Source organism: Petaurus breviceps, unplaced genomic scaffold (genome assembly GCF_028583685.1).
Source record: "Petaurus breviceps papuanus isolate PSGF00001 unplaced genomic scaffold, PetGlider_PUasm1.0 391, whole genome shotgun sequence".
Classification (NCBI taxonomy): domain Eukaryota; kingdom Metazoa; phylum Chordata; class Mammalia; order Diprotodontia; family Petauridae; genus Petaurus; species Petaurus breviceps.
This window is the reverse complement of record NW_027186310.1, coordinates 3078866-3085007: the sequence shown is the minus strand read 5'-3', so window position 1 is coordinate 3085007 and position 6142 is coordinate 3078866.

Here is a 6142-nt window from a genome sequence, read left to right as displayed (position 1 = left end):
CTCTCTCTCTCTCTCTCTCTCTCTCTCTCTCTCTCTCTCTCTCTCTCACACACACACACACACACACACACACACACACACACACACACATCTTCTTCTGTATTCTGAAGGTCCTTGATCATGAAACCAGCTGACGGTGTTTTCTCTTTTTCATCATTTCTCTTTGGAGAGTTTTGAGAAGTGTGGAGTAATTAGAGATAATATCTAGTCCACAACCTCCCATGACTGGGACAACCCTCTTTGCCCTTTCAGAACAACTCATTCTTAGGAAGCGTCTGTCATGTTGCAATAGAGGAAATCGGTTGCTAGGTCAGTTCCACCCATTTTTTCTTGTTCTGATCTAGGGGATGAAGCAAAATTACTTGAATTCCTTTTCCCCATGGCAACCTTTCAAGTACTTGAAGGTAGCTCTGATATGCCATTCTATATGGTCTGCACTTTATGCTAAAATTGCTTGTTCCTTCAACAGAAAGTATTTGCTTTGGAGTCAAAAGATCTGGGTTTGAATTCTGATACTGACATTTATTAATCCTGTGGCCTTGGATCTCAGTCTCCTCCTGTGTGAAATAAAGGCATTGGAAATGAAGGCCTAAAAGGTTTCCTGTAGTCCCACATCTGTGGTCGGATGGACGTTGGACTGTTCTGGCAGCCCTGCACTGGAGATGATGCAGTTTATTAATTTCTTTCCTCATATGGGCTGATCAGAGTAGAACACGAGGCTTTAGATTTGGTCTGACTTGGAGAGAGCAAAGAGGACAATCCCCTCCTTTAGGTTGGGTTTTGGGCCTCTTAGTGCAGTCTACGGTTGCATTTCTGGAATTCTTCTTTCCCCAAAGTCTCCTTATCTCCTAATGGCTGGAAGCCTTCTTGCCTTCAATACCTTTCTGCTCTTGTATAGACTATGGATTCCTCCTCTATAAGATGAAGGCACTGAATGAGATTCAATTTAATTCTATAAGCATATATCAGCACTTAGAGTTTTATGGCCCTGGGCAAGTCACCTGTGCTCTTAGTGTCTGGGAAATTCTCTAAGACTACAGGAGGCACAATGTGTGTCAATCTGCAGTGGTAGAGAGGCTTTCATCACCAGGAGTTCCCCAAATGGAGGAGATCACAATCCTAAATCTTCTCCCCTCCCCCTTCTACTTTACCTTTCCTCACCCCCCTTCCCCTCAAAAAGAGATTGGGAGGCAATGAGCCAGGCACTGGCCACTTTCAGCTCTGAATTTTATAATGCCTGTTTGGCTACAAGCAGCTTGAGATGCAGAATCAGCTCTTAACTCTGCTTTGCATTTCTTTTGCTACCTAATATGATATCCTGCACATAGTAGCTGGGTGGATAGAGATGGACCTGGTCCAAGAAGTCTGAATTCAAAGCAATTCTCAGACACTTACTAGCTATGTGACTTTGGACAAGTCATACAGCCTTAGTTTTCTTATCTATAAAATGGGAATGATAAAACAGTAGTGAATTCCCAGGGTTCTTGTGGGGATCAAATGAGAGAATATCTATAAAGCATCTTGCAAATGTTAACGTTGTCCAGCCATGCTAACTGTAAGTGACTGCCTAATAAAGATTTAATGAATGAACAAAGGAGTCAATCAGCTACAGGGCTGGGACAGAGAGAGGTACACGTGGTTAGGTGACTTCTCCTACTCAGCTCCCTCTGATCAGAAGAAGATGCCCTCTGTTCCCATGGCCCCTCTTAGAGATGGCCAAGAAACCACACAAAGGCAGAGACTCCAGAAGCTGGAGCTGGGCTGCTTTGCATGGTCAGACTGCTCTTCCCAGCAGGTGGGAGCTCTCCTGCCTGAGCCTGCCCTGAGCTCAGCCCAGCTCCTGTCAATCTTTGCTCCTGGAAGTCAATAAGAGATGCTTGAATGAGGAAGCCTTCTCTCATCCAAATGATATTGAAAAGGCCCACAAGTGGCCTCGAGTGGCACTGAGAAGGGGCCTTGAACAGGTTCAATGGGCATTGTCCAAGGCAAGTGTGGAGGTGCCAGCACCCGAGCAAAGGACAGTGGCACAGATGTTCCATTTACACTTCTCAAGACTAGTCCTTCAGACTTAATTATGATCAGCCGCCTCACTCCCCATTCAGAGAGAGCACGTGGAAGCTTGCCTTTCTCTGCCCCATATCCACTGTCTCATTTTGTTTCACTCTTTTACCAGGAAACAGGGGAAATGGAGTTTGAAAATGAGGCTGTACATAAGCTCTGAGACAGGTTCAGGACATGGAAGGAGTCAGCAAGCTACCCTTCAGAAACTCAGTCCCACTGGGCTGTCTGGTCGGGGCAGGAAGAACATGGGACTGACACTGACTCCTGGCTTCTGAGACTTCTAGCCTCAGATCTGCTGCCACTCACACTTTCCCATATTATAGGACTTTTGTGGTGCGAGAAAGACAACATGAGTAGAAAACAAAGGCTGGAGCTTGCCAGCATCTTGATTTATTAAGCAATGCATACCAATTAATTACCCAATAAAGCAGAAACAGGCCTCCTTGGCCTAGGTCTGAACCCCAAATACAGGGGGAGACAGACTTTTATACATTCAAAACCATTAGCCAAATAAAGCGGATTAGTTCAAAGGAAGTAATACAACATTAGGTGATCTGATTTCTAACTGGAGGAAAGATTAGGGACTTTCCAAGTGGGGAGAATTGAACAGGTGAAATTTCCTGAAATCAGAAAAGAAGGTGTCCCACACCCCTCAGATGTATGTAAATAAACCATGGAAACAGTAACAGAATGCTCAGGGTGGGGCCGGTTTTCAGATAAAACACATGGGCTGCTTGAGATGTATGCTTGGAAGCAGACTCCTTGCATCAGTCTTGGAGCTGACTGAGTTTCTGGTCAACATAACCCAGGCCCTTAGGTAAGTGTCTCTGAGCAGCAGGTAGATGTGGTCCAGATTCCAGGCCACACAGGGCTAGGTTCAGACAATACAATAAGGTCTTCTCTCAATTCCCACAATTGAATAGTTTTTCCCAAGACAAAATTTGAACTGAACCTATAATTGAATAGAAAGGGACCTGAGCTAGCTCCAGAACTGAGTCATGAGATGGAGTCATTGTGTTTCTCAGTTCCTACAATTAGCCACTTGTCCTAATCCATTCATTTGCCTCACCTTGGATCATTTCAAGTCAACCCAACGAACCTTTATTTATCACCTAGGATATGCCAAGCACTGTACTGTGCACTGGTCATACAAAGGCAAAAATAAGTCAGTTGCTAGCTTCAAAGAGCTTGCCCTCAACTTCTGGAATATAACATGTACACAAATAAACATGTGTAATATTAATGGGATATAAGATCTTCCTACCCATTAATAGGCTTCACATGGAGCCCATTAAGGGCAGCTTGATTAGGGGAGACTTGTTTTTCAGGGACACCCACACCTTTTGTTACTTTGTGATTAGGCATTGGGTCACAAGGGTTGTGATGCCCTCTGACACTGAAGAAGAATATATATACTCTGAGGTTAGCATTTTTCTTTGGGGCAAAGAGTGGAATAGTGTTTTTGTAATTTGACCAGATGAGACTCTGTTTAGCTGTTAAGGAGCTCCCTGGCTTTGAAAAACCGAGATGCTGGTGCTTCTCTCTCTGGTAACTATGTATGTGTTGCCTTGGTTAGACAGTTGGATATGTCTGCTTCTCTGTGCTAATTTCTTAGACAGTCAGAAGCCCTGTTTGTTGGTCTTTATTTCTCTGCTTGTATATTCTCTATTTTCTTTGTTTGGATTTTCTCTGAAGTTCAGGGTGCTGATTTTTCCTTTGAACTAATGAATGTAATTAAAAAAGATTTTTGACCCCTTGAACAGCTATATTTCCTAGTAAAGAACCTGTGCTGGCATTGATCTTGGGTATGCCAGTGTGGTTGTTGTTGTGAGATAGGAAAGTAATGACAGAGTATAAAAAACTCCATATATTGGGAAAGAGGTGGCCTTTGAGATTAGCTTTGAAGCAAAATAGGGCCCAAGTGGTTCCAGAGAAGAGGGAATGTAGTTCAGGCTGAGCACAGAGCCTGTGCAAAGGCAGATAGATGGGAGATGCTTCAGAGGATGGAGGAATTTTTGAATGTAGAATGTCAAAGCTGGGAAAGACCTGAAGACTTAGAACCTAGGATGTCCGAGCTAGACAAGCTGAGCTCCATCTAGAAGGGCCTTCAAACAGAGGATTTTCTAAAGGATACTCCAGGAGAACAGGTCTTATGGACATAATTTATAAATAGAAAAATTGAGGCCCAAAGAGTGACTTGCATAAGTCCACCCACCTAGGTAGTGTCTGAACCAGGACTTCGATTCAAGCCTTTACTATTCTAAGCCAAGTGTTCTTTCCATGGCATCACACTGCATCCAATTTAACTCACAGTTCTAAGGAAAGTGGCTATAATTCAGGCTGGTGGAGGTTGTTTCCAAATGCAGCAGCAGGAGCCTAGGACCTGGTGGAATTTATAGCTTGTTCTTTGAACAGCTTTCAGCCTTCACCAAGGAAGAAAACAGTTAAAAAGTCTGAAAGCAGAAGGATGGAAGGGGGAAGGGCATGGCTCCTCCAACAGGAGATGGCCGAAGAGACTCCAGCAAATTTGAAAGTTTGTCAGGAGATTAGACGCGGGCCGTGGCTTGATAAAGCCTGCTGGCTTTGATTTGCTGCCTCTGAGCTGGGCCCAGGGATATCTGCAGAGAACAGTCCATTCCAGGGTGTGGAAGCTTGCTTTATCTGATCCTGGGGAAATAGATTTTTAAGTAAGTGGCAGTTTGGAAGGGGAGGCTGAGAGCTCTGCTCAGTGTGGGCCTGGCCTGGATTTCCCAGGAGGGAACATAACATGAAACCTGAAGTTTCCTGCAGGATTTCAGTGTTTACAAGACCCTTGGAAATCCATTATCTAATAATGATTACGATAAAATAACTCACACTTATACATCATTTTATGGTTTACAAAGCACTTCCACGGCCATTATACAATAGTCATAACTCACACTTAGCGGGTACTTTATGGTTTCCAAAACCCTTTTGTGGAATCTCAGCCTCTCGGGGCTGCCGAAGAGTTTGGAGACCAGCTTTGCCCACCCTTGTCTGAACAGTAATTGCTGGCTTGTTCTTGTCCAGACTGCTCATCATTATTATGGGAGTTTCTTCCTCCCTGTCCAACACCAGTGGTCCTTTCATTTACCAATTTTTCTTTAATCACTCAGGTTCAGTTTAGCAAAAAACAGTGAGTTTTTTTTTTTTTTTTAAGCAATTGGGGTTAAGTAACTTGCTCAAGGTTACACGGCCAGTTATTATTTCTGGGTGTGGTGCTGAGTATCTGAGCCCAGATTTGATCCAGGTCATCCCGACACTGGAGCCGGTGCTCTTACTCGCTGAGCCACCTGGCCGCCCCTAAGCAATTGGGGTTAAGTAACTTGCTCAAGGTTACATGGCCAGGTGTTTCTGGGTGGGTGCTAAGTGTCTGAGCCCGGGATTCGATCTCCAGGTGTTCTCAACACTGGAGCCGGTGCTCTTACTCGCTGTGCTACCTGGCCGCCCCAAAACAGTGAGTTTCTAAACGTTTGTAAATCATCATGCTGGATGGTAGAGATACAGCCATGAACGAGGACTAGGGTTATAGCATGACTGTGCAGATGCAATGGTGGCAACATGATAGGATGTGAAGCAATCCAAGGAGAGAGTGAGAGAGAGGCAAAGGTAGGGACAGAGAAAGGAGTGAGGGAGAGAAGAGAGAGAGCAAAAAGAGACAGGGGGAGAAGAGAGAGAGCAAAAAGAGAGAGGGAGAGAGGGAAACAAGAGAAGGAGAGGAAAAAGAGAGAGGGAGATAGGGAAAAGAGAGAGGGAGAGAGGGAAAAGAGAGGGAGAGGGAAAAGAGAGGGAGAGAGGGAAAAAGAGAGGGAGATAGGGAAAAGAGGAGAGAGGAAAAGAGAGAAAGAGATTGGGAGAGAGAATGAAAGAGTGAGAGGGGAGAGAGAGAAGGAGAGGGAGACAGAGAAACACAGACAGAGAGTGGGAGAGAGGGAAGGAGAAAGGATATGGAAAGAGGAGAGAGAAGAAGAAAAAAAGAAAGAGATTGAGAGAAAGTGAGTGAGAGGGGAGAGAGAAGAAGAAGAAGAAGAAGAAGAAGAAGAAGAAGAAGAAGAAGAAG